This window comes from Pistacia vera, unplaced genomic scaffold, assembly GCF_008641045.1.
Source record: "Pistacia vera cultivar Batoury unplaced genomic scaffold, PisVer_v2 Contig720, whole genome shotgun sequence".
NCBI lineage: Eukaryota > Viridiplantae > Streptophyta > Magnoliopsida > Sapindales > Anacardiaceae > Pistacia > Pistacia vera.
This window is the reverse complement of record NW_022196580.1, coordinates 30,767-55,257: the sequence shown is the minus strand read 5'-3', so window position 1 is coordinate 55,257 and position 24,491 is coordinate 30,767. Positions and strand designations below refer to the sequence as shown.

At 35.5% G+C, this 24,491-nt stretch overlaps 1 pseudogene; it reads left to right on the top strand.

Moving 5' to 3' along the window:
* The first annotated feature begins 6,152 nt into the window (after nt 1–6,152).
* Nucleotides 6,153–24,216, top strand: LOC116114716 (annotated as a pseudogene).
* The last annotated feature ends 275 nt before the right edge of the window (nt 24,217–24,491 follow it).

Genomic DNA, 24,491 nt, shown 5'->3' with positions numbered 1-24,491 from the left:
ACACCTCAACAGAATGGAGTGGGCAAGCGTAGACATCTGTTGGACATAGCTAGATCCTTGAAGATCCAAGCTTGAATTCCACTTCAATATTGGGGTGATTGCATTCTCACTGCATGTTACTTAGTAAACAGGATATCATCTCCTATTTTATACAACAAGTCCCCTTATCAAATGCTGCATGGAATTCCACCACGAATTACTCATCTTCGAGTGTTTGGTTGCCTTAGTTAAGCAACTTATTTCACATCAACAGACAAATTTGGACAGAAAGCCATTCCATCAATTTTCATGGGGTACTCAACAACTCAAAAAGGATATAGGCTGCTGAATTTGAAGACTCACATGTTCTTTGTAAGTAGAGATGTGAAGTTTGTTGAGCATGTTTTCCCATTTCTTTCTCAATCTTCATCAACTGATTTTCATCTTTGTCCCTCATTTTCACCTACACATTCTGAGGACACTGAGTTATCTTACCAATTTTCACTAGTTGATGCACCACACCAGACTTCTTCACCTGATGATTCACCTATGCCACCTGATCCATCTAAGTCTGCACCTTTCACTGGTTCTTCTCTACCTGGTTCTTCTCATACATCATCCTCTCCTATATCACCTCCAGTCCTTAAAAGATCCTCTAGGACTGTTAAACCTCCTATTTGACTTATTAATTATATCTCTCCTGTTGCTCATTATACAATCACTAACTATGTTTCTTACAAGCATCTTAAACCTTCCTATCACTGTTTTCTCACTGCTATCTCTCAAATACATGAGCCTACTACTTATGAAGAGGCTGTCAAGGATCCCAATTGGGTGGCTGCAATGCAGGCAGAGATAGCTGCCTTAGAGGCTAACGAGACATGGACCTTGGTTCCTCTTCCACTAGGCAAATCTATCATAGGCTGCAAATGGGCATTTAAAGCCAAATGTCATTCAGATGGAAGCCCTAAGAGATACAAGGCATGACTTGTAGCCAAAGGCTACGACCAACAGGAAGGGATTGATTATACTGAAACCTTCAGTCCAGTTGCTAAAATGGTGACAGTAAGGAGTGTCTTGGCTTTAGCATCTATTCATGGTTGGCCACTTATGCAAATGGACGTGTATAATGCTTTTTTACAAGGGGATTTCTTCGAAGAAGTTTACACGGAATTGCCTAAGGGTTTTCGCAATCAGGGGGAGCCATTGGTATGTAGATTGCTTAAATCCTTATATGGATTGAAGCAGGCTAGTAGACAATGGAATATCAAGCTGACAGAAGCACTAATCAAGCATGGATATCAGCAGAGCAAACATGATTATTCCCTATTTACTAAAAAGAATGGCAGTAAGATAGTGATTCTATTGGTCTATGTAGATGATCTTCTAATCATTGGGAATGATCAGCAAATGATATTAGACTTGAAAAATGTTCTACAAAGGAGCTTCAAGATAAAAGATCTTGGTGAGTTGAAGTACTTCCTTGGCATTGAGATTGCTAGATCAAAGGAAGGGTTGATTATGAGTTAGAGGAAGTATGCATTGGAGCTCATATCAGAAGCTGGAATGGCAGATGCCAAGCCTGCTAAGATTCCACTCGAACAGAATTCAAAACTCACTTCATTTGAATATGATCAATAGTTTAACGTTGCATTAGAGGATAAGCTGTTGGAAGATTCATCCATTTATAAGAGGTTGATTGGTAGATTGCTTTATTTGACCATGACAAGGCCTGACATAGCTTTTTCAGTTCAAACACTTAGTCAATACATGCATGCACCTAAGGAGTCTCACTTAGAAGCAGCATTAAGGGTTGTCAGTAGGGGTGTTCAAAAGAACCGATTAGAACCGAAACCGATGGGTACCCTGGGTTTGGTTTCGGTTCCTACCCAGAACCAATCGTCAATGGGTAGGTTCCGGTTCCAAATTTTTGGAACCGTTACTGTGCGGTTCTAGTTCCTAAGGTTCCTATAGTTAGGAACGGGAACCGGAACCAGGAACTAGGAATTGAGACTAATATAAAATAAAATTAAAGATTAGGGGGGTTAATAAAAAAATTTGTAGAAAAAGTAATGTGAATACATTTATATTTATATTTATATTTCATAACATTTAAAGTAAGTTGGTTTGACTTTTGAGAATCTACCTTTACAAAGTAATGGAGTTTGTAATTTTGAATGTATAATTTGCAATTTTATTTTTGTTAACAAGTGCCAGGTTGGGGGGGTATTTGTAAGTTTTTAAGGGTTTTTTTGCTATTTAAAAAAATTTTGGGGGGTCATTGTAATTTACAGGGTACCTAGAACCGGAACCGGAACCGTTGTTACAGGTTCTGGTTCTGGATACCTAGGAACCGAAACCGTCAGTTCTGGTTCTGGTTTCAAATTTCAAGGAACCGTCGATTCCGATTCCGGTTCCAGCAAAAAGTGCAAGGTACCTGGAACTGAACACCCCTAGTTGTCAGGTATATTAAACAAAGTCTTGGTCTTGGTTTGTTAATGCCTTCAAGTAGTGAAATGAAACTTGTTGCATATTGCGATTCTAATTGGGGAGCTTGTCAAATAAGTAGAAAATCAGTAAGTGGGTATTGTGTCAAGCTTGGAGAGTCTCTTATATCATGGAAGTAAAAAAAATAGAGTACATAGCCAGATCATCTGCTAAAGCAGAATACAGAAGCATGGCAGCATGTGTATCTGAGATAATTTGGCTACTTGGTTTGCTTGATGAATTAGGAGTAGAAGGAATAAAGCCTGTGATGCTATATTGTGATAACAAAGCTGCATTACAAATAGCAGCCAATCCAATGTATCATGAAAGGACCAAACACATTGAGATTGACTACCATTTTACAAGGGAAAAAATTTAGCAAGGAGTTATACGCATAGGGTATATTGCAACTGGAAATCAGATTGCAGACATTTTGACTAAAGGTTTAGGTGTACAGCAGCATGAGAAATTGCTGGCCAAGCTTGGTATTAAATTCCATTATCTAGAAGTGTATCCACAACTTCTTCTACTAATTTCTCTTGACACATTGCAAATGCCCTTGGCGTAGATCTACTTGTTTTTAATAGATCAGTAAGATTATTTGATTGATAACTCTCCATATAGTTTATTAACATCTGAACGCAATAGTTTATTACCATTTATCTGAATGATCAATCTCAACTCAAGAGGAAGAAATAAAACTCGAGTCACTAGAGTCTAGTTGCTCGAATCCAATCGTTCGAGTGTGGTATATTGATATAAACATAGCTCAGGTGGATATTTTGTAAAGTACCAATATCACCCATGTAAAATATCAAAAAAGTCAACCCGAGCATGGATAATATCATTATATCCTACTCGAGCAATTCATATGTTTATCAGAAAAGTAAAATTTCAACCCAATTTAAATTAATAGAATTCTATTTTGCTTCTTTATATACTAAATATATTTTTGATATTTTATATATCTTTTAACACTGTATTCTTTCAAAATAAAAATCATAATATTCTATATTTTAATCTTAAATTAAAAGCTATTTTCCTTTTCATGGAAGCAACGGTGTTCATGTGATTAAGTATGAAAGACGAGTGGAAGTGCCCAAAAATCTTATAAGAGGTCTAGCTTATAAACCATTTAAAAGTTGATTATTTCTTAGTTTAATTTTTTAAAAAGGGTCAAATAAGTAAATTTCTCTTTATAAACCATACCCACACAAAAACAATCACTAGTAAGTAGTAACAAACAGAATCAGTTAATTCCAAATAATCCTCACTAGTTTTAGATTTTGGGTGTTCGGGGTTAGGTTTAGGGTTTTTTTTTTTTTTTTTTTTTTAATTACTTATATTCATATTATTTGTTAATAATTATAAATTTTTGGGTCATTTAATCTTTTACTCTCTATCTTGTTAAAACTAGTGAAGAAGTCCTAAAGATATAAGGGGTCTGTATTTCCTTGGAAAGTCTTGGGGGTTTAATGTGTTTTTCTCTTTATATTTATTAACCATTAAATTAATAGCAGGTTGATATAATTAATTATATCAAAACATTTTAAAAGTTAGAAATTGGTGAATTGATTGTCAGAATTCTTGTAGGCAGCTAGAATCTGATGACATCTTCGAGAAACATTGATATTGGTATCAAGATGATTGTCTTTGAATGATATACTTTTCTATATAATTTTCAATGACAATAAACGGTGGTGTTTGGTCTAGATTTGACCGAGGAAGACAAAGATTTTGAATGATATACTTTTTTATATAACTTTCTATATGATTTTGGCTGGTCTAGTGATCAACATATTTCAAAGATTTTGAAATGAATAAACTTTAGATCTTATTTATATTTTTAGATAAGTTTATCTATATTATGGAATAAGGAATATTGGCTAATTTAATTCATGGGTTTATTAAAAAAAAAAAAAAATTTATTTAAATGTAAACTAAGATTTTGGATGTTCTAAGACTTGTATATAAACTAGTATTGTCGGAGAAATTATTTGGAAAAAGTGTTTGCTATTTTCTCAGTTTCAAATTCTATTTAACTTGTTATTTCACTCTTTTAAGTTAGTACCAGAGCCATTTGAGCTTCACTGGCAGGAGTTAAGAACTCTTATCTCTTCAGATTATTCAACTGGTTCAAATAATACTTTAATTCTGTCGACATCGTTTAATAAACTTCTTTAGCTGCTGGAGGCAATTATGTGATATGGAAAACTCAAGTCCTTCCTTCCTGACATTCATTCCAATAATCTTGAAGGTTATATTGATGGTTCAAAAAGGGTTCCAAATTTTACAATTTCAGAAGAAGACGGTACTTTAAATTCATCTGAAAACATAAATCCAGAATACTTAAATTTTGAAAAAATTAGATCGAAGGTTAATGAGTTTGTTACTGTCAACAATATCTGAAAGAGTTTTAAATCTCATCTGTTATTGAATGTGAGATCTCTTAACTTATGGAAGGCTTTGGAGAAGACAGTGAAAATAAGACTCTATCCATAATTTTTTTATTCATGTCCTTACGTGTATTTCTTTTGTAACAATTTAGTTTTAATATATGTACATACATATATGTACTACGTATTGGATCTAATTTATATTATACAATTCAGCCAATTTAACTTATTATCCAATCCAAGCTCGAGAAAAATTCTTATTAAGTGCATAATTGCACAATACAATACTAAATATAATATAATCTTATTCACTACAATAATTTTCTCGTAGTTCATGATGAAGGCCGCCATCTTTTTCGCGAGGGTATAGAAACTTCCGAAAGGCCAATTCTAATTAATGAAGTCCTAAAACCGACAGAATCTCGAATGGCTGCTGCTTGTATTACATAATGCTACAACCAAAGGTAGTTGCTAAATTCCAAGCATTAATTGCAATGTTCAATCCTTCAATTGCGGTCTGAAATCTTTGCAGTATTATATTATGAGTAATATTATACATATAACGGTTTTATACAACATTTTTCATACATAATTATATAATAAACAATAACACTACGGACAATAAAATTTTTACACCGAATTTTTGTACCGGCCGACGTAGAATGCGTTCTCCCATTTCTTTATAATTTTTTTCTAGTGAACGGCCGTCCATCAAATTTGGACGGCCGTTCACTCACATGGACGCCCGTCCATCAAATATGGACGGGCGTCCATATGCCAGGGACAGCCGTCCATATGATATGGACGCCCGTCCCTATTAAAATAAAATAAAAAAGTTTGTAAAAGTTTAGGGACGGCCGTCCATCCATTATGGATGGCCGTCCATCCATTTTGGATGCCCGTCCACAAATATGGACGGGCGTCCATATGTGAAGGACGGCCGTCCATATAATATGGACGTCCGTCCCTATTAAAATAAAATAAAAAAATTTGTAAAAGCTTAGGGACGGCCGTCCATCCACTATGGACGGCCGTCCATATGCGAGGGACGGCCGTCCATATAATATGGACGCCCGTCCCTATTAAAATAAAATAAAAAAATTTGTAAAAGCTTAGGGACGGCCGTCCATCCACTATGGACGGCCGTCCATTAATTTTGGATGGGCGTCCACAAATAATGGACGCCCGTCCTTCACCCAAATATGAAAAAAAAATAAAATTTCCATTATGGACGGCCATCCATAAATTTTGGACGGCCGTCCTTTTATTGTGGACGGGCGTCCGTAAGTAATGGACGCCCGTCTAAAAGTAATTCGTAAAAAAAATTAATTTAATTAATTTTTAACCATAGACGGTCGTCCATTCATTATGGACGGCCATCCATTAATTGTGGATGGGCATCCATACTTAATGGACGCCCGTCCATTCATTATGGACGGCTGTCCCTTTTGTAAAGGACGGCCGTCCAACCCTTATGGACGGCCGTCCATAATGAATGGACGGGCATCCATAATGAATGGACGGGCGTCCATTACTTATGGACGCCCGTCCATAATGTTATTAAAAAATTTTTAAAAAAAAATTTTTCGCGTTTCAGTAATAAATTGTTTTTTTTTTTTGTTTATATTAGCTTCTCCAATACGCTTCTCCAATTACAAGAGCTAAAGCGAAAGAAAACCAGCGCCAAAATTCATCGTCCCTGCTTCATTGTTGCCGTCTGTTCCTCGTCTCAACGTCTGCATTCCTCAGCCATTTCTTCCCGCAAATACAAACGTTTTCTCCTCATTTTCCGGGTACCGTGTGAATAACAAAGGCTATCATGTGTTCATTTCATCAAACTTCATTGCATCAAACTTCATTTAGCTAATTTTTTACAGTCGAAAGAGAGATACAGGAAAGGGAGATTACAGAGATTTGTTCAAAGGGAGATTAGAGAGATTCCTTCAAAGCCAGCGTCTCCCTTAACAAACAAACTCGTACATGTACAGTTCACCGGAATAAGGCTTGAGGCTTCTCAATCTCGTTGCAGCTAACATAAACACTTACTACAGAAATTCCATAAAAGGAGTGTAAAATTTATAGCAAAGAGAAAAGCCAGATGGGTAAGAGAAGAACAAGGATAGAGGTTGGAGCTGATGGAGTTGCTCTCATGGTCACCATCATCAATCCTCCTGTCAATTCTCTCTCTCATGAGGGTACTTACTTTTAATTTTTTAATTTTTTTTTAATTTTATTCACTATTTCTAACTTATGTTTTTTTATCAGTTTTATTATTATTATATGAAAAATTTATTTTGCTTGTATCACTTTGAACCCATTTTCCAGTTGAACTAAATTTGATGTTTTGTCTCATGGGTTTATTAATTTGGCTGTTACATGATGTTACAAGCTTGTTTTTAAATAGCAAAAGTTTGGTGATAACGTGGCTGTTGTTTTAACAATAAGTTTTGTACATTTCATTGAAACTAAACTTTTTCTTTTTGGCTTGCAAAGCCAAGCGGAGTGGGGTTGATAATGATTTGGTTTAATAGTATAGCAATGGTGGAATTGAGAAGAGTTGGAGTGTCAATTATTAGCTTAGAGAAAAGAGGGTGCAATGTTGAATTTAGTATTAGACTCTGGTTGAGTGATGTAATCATACGAAGTTATAACGTTTGTAATGATTTTTTTCATAAATCCACTTGTGGGGATTACATAGAGATAAATAGAAGTCAGCTTGATTAAATTGTTACCTGCACATGCTATCTTTCGTTTGAAAACTTGTATTGATAGAAGCATTTGTTATTGTTATGCCTAAAAAAATCAGGGCTGATGTAAGCTTACATCAACGAGCACTAATCAGAGTTCATGAAAGCTTTGCGCCACCCAGAATCTGCCACGTCGCCCCTAAGACAGAGAGAATACGGCTATCACCAACTCAGGAGGCTCAAGTTTTGTCTGTGAATGAATGCGGTCTGCACACTTGTCCAAGCCCCATATAATTTAAGGATATTTTCTAAGTTATCAACCAATGGAATACAATGAAAGACTTGCACGACACCTACCCACTTACAGACTTGTAATCATTACCTTGAATCCAGCGGCTATAAATAAGGGACTCCCCCTCAACAAATCAGGATCTTTGACTTAAACAAAATAAATAGCAAAGACAACCTAAGGGAAAGATACTAACATAATATTCTCTCTGAACACCAAGCTCATGTAATTATGTTCATAGTTCACGATCTCTAACTTGGCTAATAACCAAGAACACTTATATAAAAGAAAACAGTGGATGTACAAATTGCTTTAAGCATCCGAACCACTATACAAATTCTCACTGTCTCATTTATTATTCAGTCTTTGCATGCAACTAAAACCTTAACCTAAATCTTATATTAAACACGTGTAATTTCTAAGACTTGCTTAGCACTTTGCATGTGTGAGGTCGTTGGTGTTAAAATCACGCATCAACAGTTTTTTTTTTCTTTTTTAACTGTTTGGTCGTAGAGTGATTGTGAACTTTACTGTTTGAAAAGCTTCTAATGTTAATCCAGGAGATTGATTATAATTGAATCTCATTTGGAATGGTATCATGTACCCTAATTCTTTGTCTATTTCAGATAGGCTTTTCAAAGTCATTGCTGTAAGAATGTTTTATTTATATTTTTGAATGAACATTGTAACATTCCTAAAAAATGTGGTAAATTGTCTAACTCATCTTTCACCTCTCCCTAGTGATAAGAAGCCTGAAAGAGAATTATGACGAGGCCTTACACAGAATTGAAGTAAGGGAAATTGTTGTTATCGGTAAATCAGTCAATGATGTTAGAGTAGGTGCCATAGAGCCAATCAATTATTGTAAAATTGATTATGTAATAAATGTTTATTTATCAATAAAAAGACATATTCTTTTATATCATGTATATAATGATATATGTCCTTAGGATGGTAGAACCATGACGAGGGTATCAAGTGTTTCAAATCTTGATAGTGAGAACCCTAGGATCACATATGATGACCATTCTAGAAACGTCCGTAGCCTCAGTATTATTTTGACCAAGGACACAGATAATACGGTAAGACCATCATAGTGTTGAACGACCCTACCAAAAGACAGTGACTGATCTCACTTGCCAAGGTTGTTTGCTGACAACCTAGTGCAACGCATGGGTGCTTGCTAGAGGCAAGTTCACTGGACAGACCTACTAGAGGATTCCATATGGATGGTAACCCTAGTGTCTATGGAATAAATCCTATAACAGATGGAAGTGCATGTGATCCTTAGACTTGGGATCACCGGAGCGCCTTGTGCACCGATTGGTATAGTTTGACACTAGCCTAACGTAGTTCTATTCAGAGCTATCAATATGGTAGTGATTGACTACATTGAGAAGTGTATCGAGATTATGGTGGATCGACAAATGATTCATCACTCCTGGGTACGGGAGAAGTTATCTCACTAGGTAATTCAATAAATGACAATGACACTAAATATGTGGCCACAGTGGGATTGAGTTGATGCTCAATCCAATTTAATATTTCTGTCATTGGTCCAGTAACTGAATACAAACATGTCTAGGATATCTGAGGTTGACACTATTTTTGTACCTCAGTCTCGATGAGATAACAATTGATGAAATGATTTGATTGCACATCGGGTGGCCATGATGCCTTGCTAGGGTCAATCTTGGTTTGTGTTTAGTAAGACGATTAATTGATGTTAATCGTGGTACTACTCACTGCCGATATGATAAAGAGCCTACGGGTCACATATTTAGAAGATAATTTAAGAATCAATTTGTGAGAAAGGTATTTTCGTCTTTCAGGACAAAAGGGTATTTTGGTAATCTCACAGTGCAATTAAATTTGTTGAGGTTGTTGCCTGTATTTAATATTAAAATTAGTGAGATTATATTTAAATGAATTATTATTATTAATTGAATGTTAATATATTATTATATATTAATTGATTTTAATTATAATAATAATAATAATTAATTAAAATACCATAAAGAGTGTGTTTGGTTGCAAGGGTGAAGTAGGGTTGGAGCCCATGGCTATTCCTAAGTGGAATAGGGTTTTAATTGTTGCACTATATAAGTGCAATTAAAAATTAAAACATAAAAGAATTATTCATTCAATTAAAACCCTAGCCACCCTATCTCTCTCTCTCTCTCTCTCTCAAGAAGAAAACTTTTATTGTTCTTCTTTCTTGACTCTTGAAGCCCTTGATTGTTCTAGCAAAATAATCAAAGGTTTTGCGGATTATCTTCAGGTGGACTTTCATGAGTGTGATACGACTTTGGATCAATTGGTGAAAAATCACGTGAATAGTAACCATGAACAGTAACAATTAATAGTAATCGTGAACAGTAACAATTAACAGCAACCGTGAATAGTAACCGTGAAACTGTGTTCCATTCCGAAAATCAGAGATGTTCGAAGGTTCCTCCAAACGTACGTAAGTATTCTAATCCTTGAATGGATTTACTTTATATAGATTTTTGTTTATAAACATGTAAACGGTATAATCTATACTCGGATCTTGGCAAAGAAATGTAATTGATCTACCGATTGAATTTTTGTTTTTCCATTGTGTCTGATAGATCAATTACATACAGATGAGTGGAGATAATACAACTTATATTGAAAACATTTGTCTAGCATTGTAGATGAATGTGATACTGATGGAAAAGCAAAGAAGAAAAGAGAAAAAAAAAAAAAATTATTATATTATGTTTGACTTTTGTTTTTGTCCCACATGATCATCCTAAAAATATTAATAAATATAGTTTTGAGTAAAACATTTGCTTCTCTTCCTCTTTTGAGATTATAGTTATCCTTGACTTAGCCAACAAAGGTCGCCTTTTTGGCTAATCTCGCTATAGTGGGGTTTATTCTAATCTCACCATGATTGTCATCAATAGTGGGGTTTCCAACCTTGCCAAGATTGGGTTTCTCGCAACGTCTCGGCGTCAGCTTGATATCAAAGCTTTAGTTTCTTCTTCGGGTATTTTTCCTCCTCCTCACTTTTATTTTCAAGTAGCCATTATTTTAGTTTTCCTTTGCGTAGTCATTAGTTTACAAAACTTTAGTTTAGGACAGTGAGTAGCTATTTAATTCATATGCATGTCTAAGAAAATTTTGTCAACAAGACAATGGGAATCCAAGGAAAGTGGGTCTTAAGTGGGATCGCTTGTGACTCCTTCACTTTCTTGGGAATTTTTTAGTGCGTATTGAACCACAGTGGCACTTACTACTATACAAAGGTTCTGTGAATTATTTGACTTTATACCTCATCACCCCTACCATCTCACTACCCCTTCACCACAAAATGCAACCAAAACCACAAAATCATCGGAGAATTGCTCGAGATATTGAAATGGAGGAATTTTGAAACCAAATAAGAGAATTACAAGAACAACTTGCAAGACAAGGAGCCATATGAGACATAGATCCGGATGAAGAAATCGGTAACAGCTCCAACATTGACGGTAAGGGCACCAATCCACTTGGGGAAGGCCCTTCATCTCAAGATGAATCACCTAGGTTCTGTCCAAGGGGTCGAGCTAATGAATTGGGGATTTAAAGTTTGAAAGTCGACATTCTTGAGTTTGAGGGAAGACTTCAACTAGATGATTTTATTGAATGGTTATACACTATAGAAAGAATTTTTGAGCTGCAAGACATTCTTGATGAGAAGCATGTAAAGTTGGTTGCAATAAAATTGAAGAAGTATGCATCTATATGGTGGGAGAATTTGAAATGGCAACGAGAAAGAGAAGGTCATCAGAAGATCAGATCATAGGAGAAGATGTGTTGAGAACGCAAATGTAAGTTTCTTCTAGCACATTATCAGCACGACATTTTTCTTAAATTTCATAATTTAAGAGAAAAAACCATGTTAGTAGAAGAGTATACAATGGAGTTTGAGCAACTTCTTCTGAAATGCGATATCCATGAACCTAAAGAGCAAACTATCACTGGTTATCTGCGAGGTCTTAACGTGGAGATTGCAGATGTCATACAATTACAATCATATTGGAGTCTGATTTATGTTATCCAATTGGCGATTAAGATTGAGAAGCAGCATGCATGAAAGAACATTATAAATTCCACTAGACAGCGGAAGACTACAACAAGCCATGGGAAACAAAGCTCAGCACCCTTTTCAAATCCTAAAGTAAACTCTTTCAAGCCTCCTTATAGAAATTATAAAGAGGGTGTTCTAGTCGTACTCCTAATGTCATTTAAAAAAAAAAAAAAAAAAATTGGACATATCGGAAGCGATATGGCTAAAACCTTGGCACTTGAAACATTTTCTTGAATTTGTTGGAAAGTCATCAGTTAAAAACATATTTCATTCAATTCAGCAAAGGAAAAGCCAATAACTACAAAAACATTCATTTCAATACAACATAAAAACACGTGTCCTCTCACACCGTCCTTATAATCACAAAAAACCCCAAAAGCTTCTTCACATTGATATACAATTAACTTTATGGAAGTATAACAACCAAGCATATCCAACTTCTTGAAACAGCCTCCAACGACTCTTTTATATAAGACTTAGATCCTTCGAATTGAAGTTATGCTTTTACACCTACATTCATCAATTTTTTTTCTCAATTATTTTCATTGATTTTATAATCTTTTGATCCCAAGATCTTTCAACTGAAGTTACTCGATTTTGAAGGGTTTTTTTATTTTATTTTAATTAGTTTTATTTTGGAAGGTTAAGAGTTGTTTAGTTTCGTATTTAGGGTTTTGGCTCTGTTATATAATTTTTTACAATGAATTAAAATTAAGTTGTTAATGAGATGATGAATCAAGGAGGTAATTGGCACTTACAATTCTAGTACTATAGCTACGCCTTCACTGCAATATCCACAACAGTCCAAGCAATGGACAGATGTTGAATGCCGATTCTAGGTAAACAAACAATTAAACGAATATCCAATCTTATTAAACGAATATCCAATCTTATTAAGAAAATGTGATATGCCCAAAACCTTGGCACTTAAAACATTTTCTTGAAGTGACATTAGGAGTACAACTAGAACACCCTCTTTATAATTTTTATAAGGAGGCTTGAAAGTGTTTACGTTAGGATTTGAAAGGGGTGCTGAGCTTTGTTTCCCATGGCTTGTTGTAGTCTCTTGCAATCTAGTGAAATTTATAATGTTATTTCGTGCATGCTGCTTTCAACCTTAATCGTCAGTTGGATAACATCAATCTAACTCCAACATAGTTGTAATTGTACAACATCTACAATATCCACTTTAAGACCTCCCAGATAACGAGTGATAATTTGCTCTTCAAGTTCATGGATATCACACTTTAGAAGAAGTTGTTCAAACTTCATCATATACTCTTCCATTGACATTGTTGTTTATTTTAAATTATGAAATTGAAGAAAAATGTCTTGCCGATAATGTGCTGGAAGAAACTTATGTTTGTGTTCTCGACGCATCTTCTCCCATGATCTTATCTTCTGGTGACCTTCTCTTTCTCACTACCGTTTCAAATTCTCCCACCATATAGATTCATACTTCTTCAATTTAATTGCAACCAATTCTCTCAAACCTAGGAATGTCTACTGTGAAACTTGAAATCCTCAATTCACTTGCTCGATCCCTTGGACGGAACCTAGGTGATTCATCTTGAGATGAAGATGAATCACCATGATCTTATCTTCTGGTGACCTTCTCTTTCTCACTACCGTTTCAAATTCTCCCACCATATAGATTCATACTTCTTCAATTTAATTGCAACCAATTCTCTCAAACCTAGGAATGTCTACTGTGAAACTTGAAATCCTCAATTCACTTGCTCGATCCCTTGGACGGAACCTAGGTGATTCATCTTGAGATGAAGATTTTTCCCCAAATAGATTCTTCATCTCGATCTTGGTCTCCTGTGGCTCCTTATCTTGCAAGTTGTTCTTGTAATTCTCTTATTTGGTTTCGTAATTCTTCCATTTCAATATCTCCAGCAGTTCTCCATCAATTTTGGGTTTTTGGTGGCTTTCTGTGGTGAAGGGGTAGTGAGATGGTAGGGGGTGATGAGGTATAAAAGTCAAATAATTCACAAAAACTTTATATAGTAGTAAGTGCTATTATGGTTCAATACGCACTAGGAAAATTCTTAGGAAAGGGTTCATTATATTTTAATGTGTTCTTTTTGTTGTGATCTGATATGACAAGCTTGTTCTTCAAAAAGCCTTAGAATGGCAAAAGTTTGGTACTGATGTGGCAGGTTTTATAACAATAAGTTTCTGACAATTCCATTGAAACTAAACGTCATTTTCTTTTCTCGCAAAGTCAAGCAGAGTAGTGTTGCTGATGATTTGGTTTAATAGTATCAGTAGTCGAACTGAGAATAGTTGGAGTGTGGATCATCAACGTAGAGAAAAGAGTGTTGGGATTCATGCATTTTGGACATGGAAATGGTGTAACATGGATGAACAAGATGATGGATGCAAGGTAGAACACAAACATAACACATAAGCCCAAAAAATTTCAAGGTAAGGATGGAATATTACCTACTCCTTTGCTATTCAACACTTGAATCTTCTTTCTTAGAATCTTAGTTCTTTAAGTGAACTTGAAGAACCTCAAAATATGATCCACACAAGTCAAGGAAGAGAGAGCTGAGAGAGTGAGAGAGAAAATGAGAGAGTGATTTTGTTTTAATTGATTCAATTTTTTAACCAAAATGGTATAAAACTTAATTTATATACTATGGGCACAAAGTGTAATTTTAAATTGTTTTGGGAAAATCTCAAATAATTTAAAATTAACTTGAGAATAAACATTTATGTCAAGTCCTTGGTTTTATGGTTAATTCATAATTAGACCAAATTTTAATTCCATTAAATATTCTAACCTTTTAGAATAAAACCAATGCACTTTTGCCCCCATCATTGAATCCAACTCAATAATAATATTTAATAAATCATTATTACCCTTGGTTAGTGCTAACTATTCATGGATAATCATTTCTCATCAATACATTAATTCGGATGCAACCGTTTACATCTGAACATCATTAATCTAATTAATGATATGTATTACTCTCTCTCCTTAAGCTTGGTTTTATGTGTGACCATTTTGGTTCACTGTGATCTAGTCGTGGGCCCAATATTTGATTTTGATATGTTTCGTTATAATTCTTTATATTCGAAACTCCCACTAATTATGGTAGACTCTAGCAATGTTTCATAACCCCTAAACCACAATGAAGTGTAAACTCCAATGAACCTATTCTGATTGTATGTACCATGTAGTCAAATCCCTCTGTTATCTAATCCCGATTAAGAATGGTTCATAGTATGTCAAAACCTTTAACTTAATCTTTAATTGAATTGTCAATGGATACAATGGAACTCGTCAACATGAAACTACTTTTCATCTAACATTCATTATACTCTGGCCAGAGATTTATTTTTTCCAATGTTTATTGATATTCATCTGGGAACTCGAGATTGGACTATTTTGAGTTAACGGATCCCATCTTGACCATCACTTATCCTCGCACATGAATAATATATGACCAAACCGGCTTATTACACAAGACATGACTAGTCTCGTGCTTATACACCACATGAACCATATGCATCATATGTTGAATCCAACTGTGATGTCTCAGGTCTAAGAATCAGTGGTACACTAGCACGATCCTACGATGCATCATTGACCATATTCATGTGATTTATCATAATCGGTTGTATTCGATAAACAGTTCACTAACCGTTTATCAATGCTAATGCCTTAGTGACATACCTCTTATAATCACCTACACTAATACCATCACATGATATTCAATGGAGACATTCAACATGCCTACTATGCAATGTTATTGCCCAATTAACATTACTTGTGTAGGGAATTCTTTGATGATTTGATATTCTGAAGATCCGTGTCATTCGGACATTTTACATGCAATATTAAATATAATATAATATAAATGAAGCAGAAAATCAACATGTGAAATAAGAATACTTTCTTTTATTCATAATATATTTACAAGATATAATTTCCTGAAACCAATAACACGATTGGTTCCTAGGGCATACACTAAAAAAGAGGGTCCAATGTGAATTTAATATTAGATTCTAGTTAATACATTTGTGGGCATTACATAGAGATCAGTAGAAGTTAGCTTGATTATGGTGTACTAACTTTCCTTCGAAAACTTAAATCGACAGAAGCATGTGTCCTGGGGATTTTTTTTTTTTTTGGTTGAATTATTAAACTGTTTGGTCGTAGATTGGAATTGTGAACTTTACTTTACTGTTTGAAGTGCTTCTAATGTAATCCATGGGATTGATTAGAATGAACATTGTATTCCTTATAAATGTGGAAAAAATATCTAAGTCATCTCTCTCTTCTACCCAGTTATAAGGAGCCTGAAAGAGAATTATGACCAAGCCTTACGCACAGATGATGTGAAGGCAATTGTTGTTAATGTGAAGGCAACTGTTTTTAAGGGTAAGTGAGTGGATGAGTGGAGATAATGTAGCTTATAATAAAACTGGCGTCTAGTGTTTGTGTATCATTGTAGATGAATGTGATACGAAGCTAACATCTAATGTTATTAGAGTAGGAGCCAAGGGTAAGTTTTGTGGTGGCTTTGACATTTCAAGTTTCCCCGGAGCTCCAAGAGGAATTCGTATGTTTTCCGTTTCGCATGTCTTTTTCTTTTGGTTTATACATCAGTTGAGCTCCTTCAATAACGTTTCTGTATGTCTTCGCGGAGGAGATGCTGGTTGAAGCTATGTCAATAGATGTTTTAACTGACACTGTAGAGGGTATGTACTTTGCTTTTTTAGTTTTGTTAATTCTCTGCTAAATTGTACTTCCCTATGTCAACTATTTAACCGGTGCTTTGTTTTCCATCTGCAAGAAAACCTTCATTTGCTGCCATTGAGGGATTTGCCTTGGGTGGAGGATTAGAGGTTGAGGCAAAGTTTAAAGTTCTGATACGATGACATAATATTGAATGTGACATGTTGATGTTGTTTAGCAATCAATGGATTCCTTTATATTATCACTCAAAAGCCACTGAATTGTCTCAGGAACACAGCGACTTCCACGCCTTGTTGGTATTAAGAAGTCCCTTGAAATGATGTTGGTATATATGTGTTGCTAGTTCTTTTTCTTGGTAGAATTTAAGTTTGGTGTGCTTTGATGTAGTTGCTCTATGCTTTTCAATTAACATCTTTTTATCTTTCCTGCACCCAAATAGACTTCGAAACTAGTTAAAGGGGATGAAGCTTATGATTTTGGTCTTGTAGATGTCTTCGTTGCACCTGACCAGTTGATAAGCATTGCACATTGATGGGCCCCGGATATCTTCGAGAATAGAAAACCATGGGTTTCTACTCTTTACAGGACTAATAAGTTAGAGCCCCTCGGTAAGGCAAGGAAAATATTCAAGTTTGCAAGGACTCAGGCCAGGAAGCAGGCTCCAAATCTCGAACATCCAATAGTGTGCATCAATGCTGTTGAAGAGGGTGTGGTTTCTGGTCCTCGGGTTGGACTCTTGAAGGTCCTAATCCACTCCAAAAATTTTCTGCTTCCTTCCCGTTGCTATTAGCATGCGATTTTGTGACAATAGATTTATTTTGGCATGAAGCTGAAGTTTTTGACTTACTTGCAAAATCTGACACCAGCAAAAGTTTGGTTCATATCTTCTTTGCTCAACGTGCAACCTCAAAGGTTTGAATGAAATTTTACTACCAGAATTGTTTTTCCTTCATCTGTATATGTTATTATAAGTTCCAGCAATAAAGTTGTGCTCTGTTGGAGGACTTAACATTTGTATTTTGACTCTTATTCTCATAATTAACATAATATAGTAGGTCAGATTGGTCTTGATGTAGGTTAATATGATTTGAAAAACCACTTAATATTGGCTCGCTCAATCATGATAAATTCATTAAATTAATTTAGGTATTCATTTTCCTAATAACACTTAGGTTCCTCAAGAATGGAAGTAAATATGGAAGTTGTAGGGTGTAGACAAATTAAATATTAGTGTTGAACTGACGTAGAATGTCTGGCGGATGAATTTATGGTGCGGGCTGAAAATCAAAAGTCTATACGTAAAGTCTAAAGGTCTTAAATGAGTCTGTCTCATTCAAACGACTATAACTTTTTATCTGGGAAGAATTACGGGGCCCATAAGATACCGTTGGAAAGCTTATTTTAAGCCCGTCGATGTGAAGAATTGCTTTAACCAATTGGAGGTCATTTTTAAGGTCAAAATCCACCATTTTGGCATATTTTGGGGCTATTTTAGTTATTTGCGTGTTTTTTCCTATTTTATTTTAGGTTTTCTATAGTTTTAATTAATTTAGCTTTTGTTTCCTTTTGTTATTAGGAATCTTATTAGGGTTGGTTGTCACTCTATATAAACTTATTTTTCGTTTTGGATGTTATTCATTGAGTTATTCAGATTTACCTCAGATTTTAAGGCTTAAGTTTCGTGATTGAGACTTGTTATCAGTTCTAAAGGTGTAGCCAAGTGTTAGCCTTGTTTTATCATGCTAACTCGCTGTGTCATAATCCTCCAAATATTCTTGAATAGATCTTGGAAAATTCTGAATTAGTGTTGATATTCATTGTGCTTTCTGTTTTCATAGTTCATCGGCATGCCTAACTTCAAGCTCAACCATGATGGATAAAAAACTGACTGGTTTACATTTAGATATATTGATCGGCATTTTGTGTTATATGATTCGAAATGAACTTGAAAGTCATGACTTCAAAGTGATTATGCATGACTTTTGATGCTTGGATTATTTTACATTTGCAATCTTCAAAAGCTTCAACAACAGTGATTATTAGTTAAATTGGTCAACCATGTGTACTAGCGTAAGAGTTGTCGTTGTTACTATCAATTTGAATCTTATTTCAGTCTTTACAGTACATTAATACTGACTATTGATGCCTTAATCTTCTAACTTCTACATCAAACGGCTCTTACCATCTGACAGGTTCCTGGGGTAACTGATCTTGGTTTGATGCCACGACAAGTGAATAAGGTTGCAATTCTTGGTGAAGGATTAATGGGCTCTGGAATAGCAACTGCATTGATTCTTAGTGATTATATTGTGGTTTTGAAAGAAGTAAATGAGAAGTTCTTGGAGGCTGGGATCAACAGAGTCAGAGGTGGGAACAAGGCCATGCTTTAACTTGTACATTACTGTTATATAGGGTAATTCACATTTTTTTTTTTTTTTTTTTTTGGTTGTATTTATTTTTCAAGCCAGCAAAACCGTCTCAAAAAAGGAAAAATGACTCGGGAAAAGTTTGACAACACCATGCTTCTCCTTAAGGGTGCTTTGGACTATGAGAGATTCAAAGATGTTGATATGGACCATATGGTCATTGAGGTACTGCAGTATGCATGCTGATTTACTTTAGTATTTGTTTGTCATCCTAAAGTTTGACTGTTTACTTCATCAATTTGTTCTTGATGCTTTGAAACAGGCTGTTATTGAAAATGTTTCTTTGAGGCAACAAATTTTTTCTGATCTTGAAAAATATTTTCCATCGCATTGCATACTTGCAAGTAACACCTCCACAATTGACTTGAATTTGATCGGTGAGCGCACCAAGTCCCAGGATCAGATTGTTGGAGTCCATTTCTTCAAGTAGTATTTTGTGTAAAATTGTCGTTGCTTTTCAGCCTCTATCTTGGCTCAACAGTTGACTTGTGCTTTTGATGCAGTCCGGCTCATGTCATGCCACTCTTGGAAATCGTCCGTACCAATAAGACTTCTCCACAAGTGATTGTGGACTTGCTCGATATTGGTAAAAAGATAAAGAAGACTTCAGTTGTAGTTGGTAATTGCACAGGCTTTGTTGTCAACAGGATGGTCTTCCCTTACACACAAGCTATTTTTTGGCTTGTTGAACGTGGAACAGATCCTTATTGATTGATAGGGAAATTACCAAATTTGGAACGGATAGAATTTGATGTGGGTTTGACTCCTTATTTAATAAGATCTTGTTAAATGGGAAGATTATCCTCTTTTATAAACCAGTAGGCTTGAGCGTGCCTAATCGGTATAGGACTCTAACACTCTCCCTCATGATCAAGTCCCTATGTTAGGTCATGTCTTTTATTGGAGATAGTTATCGGCTCTAACTCCTTACCCGCTGGTCAAGCGCTCAGCTCAATTGAACCTACGCTCTGATACCATGTGTTGCCAAGTACTGTTGAAAATGCGAACTTTGATGTTCTCCTCCATTGTCACTTCGAAGGACCTGAACATGTGCATTATACTACGTATGAACCATTTTGTGAAATCTTTAAAAGAGCAAATTAATCTCCCCTTTAGATTTCATTAGACATACCCAAGTCATCTTTGTACAGTCATCAATAAAAGTACTAAACCAACGGGATCCACCTAAAGTAGCAACTTGTGATGGCCCCTAGACATCTGAATGTATAAGCATAAAAGGATTTGGACTTTTATTGAATGTTGTTGGAAATGCGACTCGATGACTTTTTGATAGTTCACAAACATCACAGTGGAAGTTGCTGATATCATTTTTTTCAAACAAACTTGGAAAAAGTTTCTTTAAGTAATCAAACGAAGCATGTCCAAGGCACCGATGCCATAACTAGATGTCAGATTTCTATTTATCCCTTTTTGAGTAATCTACTGTCAAAGTTTGTTTTAACATGGTAGAATTTTGTGACTCTAAATCCAAGTAATACAACAGCCCCCTTTTAACACCACAACAAATCGTCTGCTTTGATTAAATGCTTTTAAACTCACAAAATTCAGGTAAACAAATCATCACACAAGATAACGCTTTGGTTATTTTGGAGACTTACAACAAGTTAAAATTCAGGGATGAAACAAGTAACACAGAATCTAAGTGTAAAGTATTTTTGAGAGTTAATGATCCTTTCCCAATGACCTGGGTGGACTCACTATTAGTAGTTGAAACAAATTTTTGTGAAAATGTTGTAAGATTAGAAACATGTCTAGAATCAAATGTCATATGATTGGTAGCACCAGAATCAATTATCTATACACTATTATAAAACAGATGTACACATATTTAAAGACTTACCATTCCCGACAGCAGTTACAAATGGTGAAAGATTTTATGACATCTTCTTGCTTTTCACAATAGCAGCAATATAACTTCTTTTCTCGTTGTTGTTTGGCTGAGTGGGTCTCATTCTGAGCTACCATGGCTGAAGTTTCAGCCAAATTTAGAAAATTTAAAAGCGGGATTCTACGTAGATTTTTACCACACATTTTGTTTTAGAAGCGGGTTTCTCCATAGATTTTTACCACACATTTTGTTTTGTCTTTTTTTTTTTTTATAACTCTTAATCTCTTTTTAAACCACAAACTCCCTTTTTTTATTTATTTTTTAACACAAACTTCTCTCACTTGCGTCTCTTCTCAGCAGTGGACAACTAGCGTTGATCGGAAGATGGCAGCAGATTGGTGCAGTAATCGGCAGCAGGATCAGATTGGTTTGGGATACCGGCAGCGGCGTCTCTTCTCAGAAGTGGCCAGTCGGTGTCGTCGATGGCAGGTCAGTGACGGCGAGTTCTTTCGCGGCTGGGTTGACGACGGCAGCGGTTGCTTGGCTTGGTTGTGTATTGATGATTATTTATTTTCTTCTCTGGCACGGATCTGGACTTGTTGAACGTGGAACAGATCCTTATCTGATTGATAGAGAAATTACCAAATTTGGAATGCCAATGGGTCCTTTCAGGTATCTTATTAATTTGCAAAATATGATTTGGTAACCGTGTTCTCACTGTTGGTTTTTATAAGTTTGATGTCACGTTGAATGGGCTTTATGTGTTTCATTTGTTTATGCAGATTGGCAGACCTTGTTGGTTTTGAAGTGGTAATTGCAACCGGCATGCAACTTGTTGAGAATTTTCCCGAAAGAACCTATAGATCAATGATTATTCCAATCATGCAAGAGGATAAGAGAGCAGGTTGAGTTTTGTTAAACCCAATGTAGTTAGAAACTTGCCTCTAACCAAGATTCGTTTTACTTCTGGGTAGAATTTCTTGTTAAGTGTTTTGTATTTAATATGCACTTATTTTAGGAGAAGCCACCCGCAAAGGATTCTACTTGTATGATGATAAAGGCAAAGCTAGACCAGATCCTGAATTAAAGAAATACATTGAGAAGGCTCGGAGTGTTTCTAGTGTTGCCATTGACCCAAAGGTCAAACTCTCTAATCCCTTCTCTCTATTTCTCTACTTGGGGTATAAATTTATCTTGCACTCACATGTTATGGGATCAACTCGGTATACAGTTTTCTAAATTATCAGAGAAGGACATTGTGGAGATGATATTCTTCCCCGTGGTTAATGAGGCCTGTCAAGTCTTTTGCCGAAGGTATTGCAGTTAAAGCTGCTGACCTTGATGTTGCTGCTGTTATGGGTATGGGCTTTCCACCTTACAGGTTTGTATTTTTTTTTTTTTTTTTTGTTATTTAGGTGTTTCCTTTCTGAACTCTTTAGAATACTGGGTTTAATAATATGCTGTTATATATTTTTATCAGGGGAGGAATCATGTTTTGGGCGGACTATATAGGATCCAAATACATATATTCAAGATTGGAGGAATGGTCAAAGCTGTATGGAGAATTTTTCAAGCCTTGTGCCTTCTTGGCTGAAAGAGCATCAAAGGGGGCTCCTCTGGTGGGTATTCTGTAAATCCTTTAGTTTTCATGTCATTCATACTAAAAATTTAAGAGGATCACAGACTCCTATTCTATTGCCCCTGTGGGCTTAGCTTCTCCTCTAATGAAGCTATGAAATGGTCAGTTTATGCTTTCATCATCATGTCATGGACCAGGATCATCTGATGGACCCTGTTAAGCCAGCCTAATCTTCGAGAAAAGCATTTTCAATGCTAACCACTCAGACCTTTAGTTCATTTGAAAGGCTACTATGATATCCATTTGTTTCCGTTAGGTAAATAAATGATTTAATTGGGGACCCATGACTCCTTTCATCTCCTGGTCCTGGCTGTGCTTGCTGCATGTCACAAAGTGGACCACCAGATTTAACACCCAGAGAATATTTACTTGTACTCAAATTTTGTTCCATAGCTTTACTTAATAACTCGTCTTAGCTTCATTTTGCACTGACTTTTGCAGAGTGCGGCGGTGGAACAAACCAAATCAATTATAAGCCTTACTAGCTCGTCGTGGTGGGCATTGGTTCGATCTTTGTTCCTTGCATGATCTCTTCCCAACTCCGGTGATGTATTATATAGTTCTGGAGGAGCCAAATAATGTTTGAGATAATAAATTGTTGCAAAGATGTTTAGCAAATGGCCTGACATCTCAAAAAATTAGTTTCTTTAGGTATTTTTAAAGGTAATAATACATTTGCTTGTTTTAGCTCTCATAACTATTGTCCTTTTTGCTGTCAACCTAAGAAAAGAGCAACTGATAAGCAAAAATTGGAGCTCTTTTGTGCACAAATTAGAGAGGACCCATGCCATATATGATAATAAAGCTGGGGACTAAAACTATGAGAGAGATTAATGGGGCCATCTTTGTAGTAATAGTATAAAGTGGGATGATTATCTGTTGCTGATTCCAAACAAAAATCACAGTCAACTTGCAAAAAAGATGACTTTGAAAACATTGGAGATGTGATGATGGTGTTTCACCAGCCACCGACCAACTGATGAAATCGCTCTATATACCCCTCTATTTTAGATAGATATTATTCATGCTAGAATGGAATTTAATACCATTAAATTACAAGTTTCTGTGGCTAATAAATAAGCTAGGAGTATGATATACAAGAAATACTCAAACCAAAACAAACTTTATTACCGCTCTTTCCTCTTTCCTCTTCCCTCTCACAAGATATTTCAACATCCAATCTCCAGATAAAACAAATATCTTCTGCTTTAGTTTTTCCTAAATATGGAAGACTTAAGCTTTTATACTGGAGTCATGGGTGAGCATAAGCAATTTCTATCTTTGTACGATTTTCTGTATAGATATATGTGCTGAGAAAATATGCATGGTCATATATGTTGCAGGCAATGTTATTGCAGTGCTGGTGTTACTTTCTCCAGCGTAAGCTCTTAAATTCTAATTAAGCTTCTGTTATATGATCTATATATATCTGTTAATTCGGAGTTTAATTTGATGATGATAAAAGTGCATGATCTGTGGATGCAGTGGAACATTTTGGCAAATAATAAAGCACAAATCAACTGAGAACTTTGAGAGCCTTCCTTATATTTGCACATTGTTGAATGCTTCGCTATGGACTTATTATGGCATCACAAAACCTGGAGAATATCTTGTAGCCACTATTAACGGTTTTGGCATTCTAGTTGAAGCTATCTATGTTACTTTATTCCTCATCTACGCTCCATCAAAACAGATCAGGGTTCGCACTTATAATATTAATGTTTATCTTCAGTTCAATATCAGAAAGAAACTCGCATGAAATTACTCCCTAAATTATCTTTTGGTAATTCCAGTGCAAAACAGCCGCTCTTGTGATACTGGATGTGGGTTTTTTGGCAACAGCGATTCTCTTTACTCGGTTAGCTTTGCAAGGAGAGTTACGTATTGATGCGTTAGGCTTCATTTGTGCAGGCGTCAATGTTA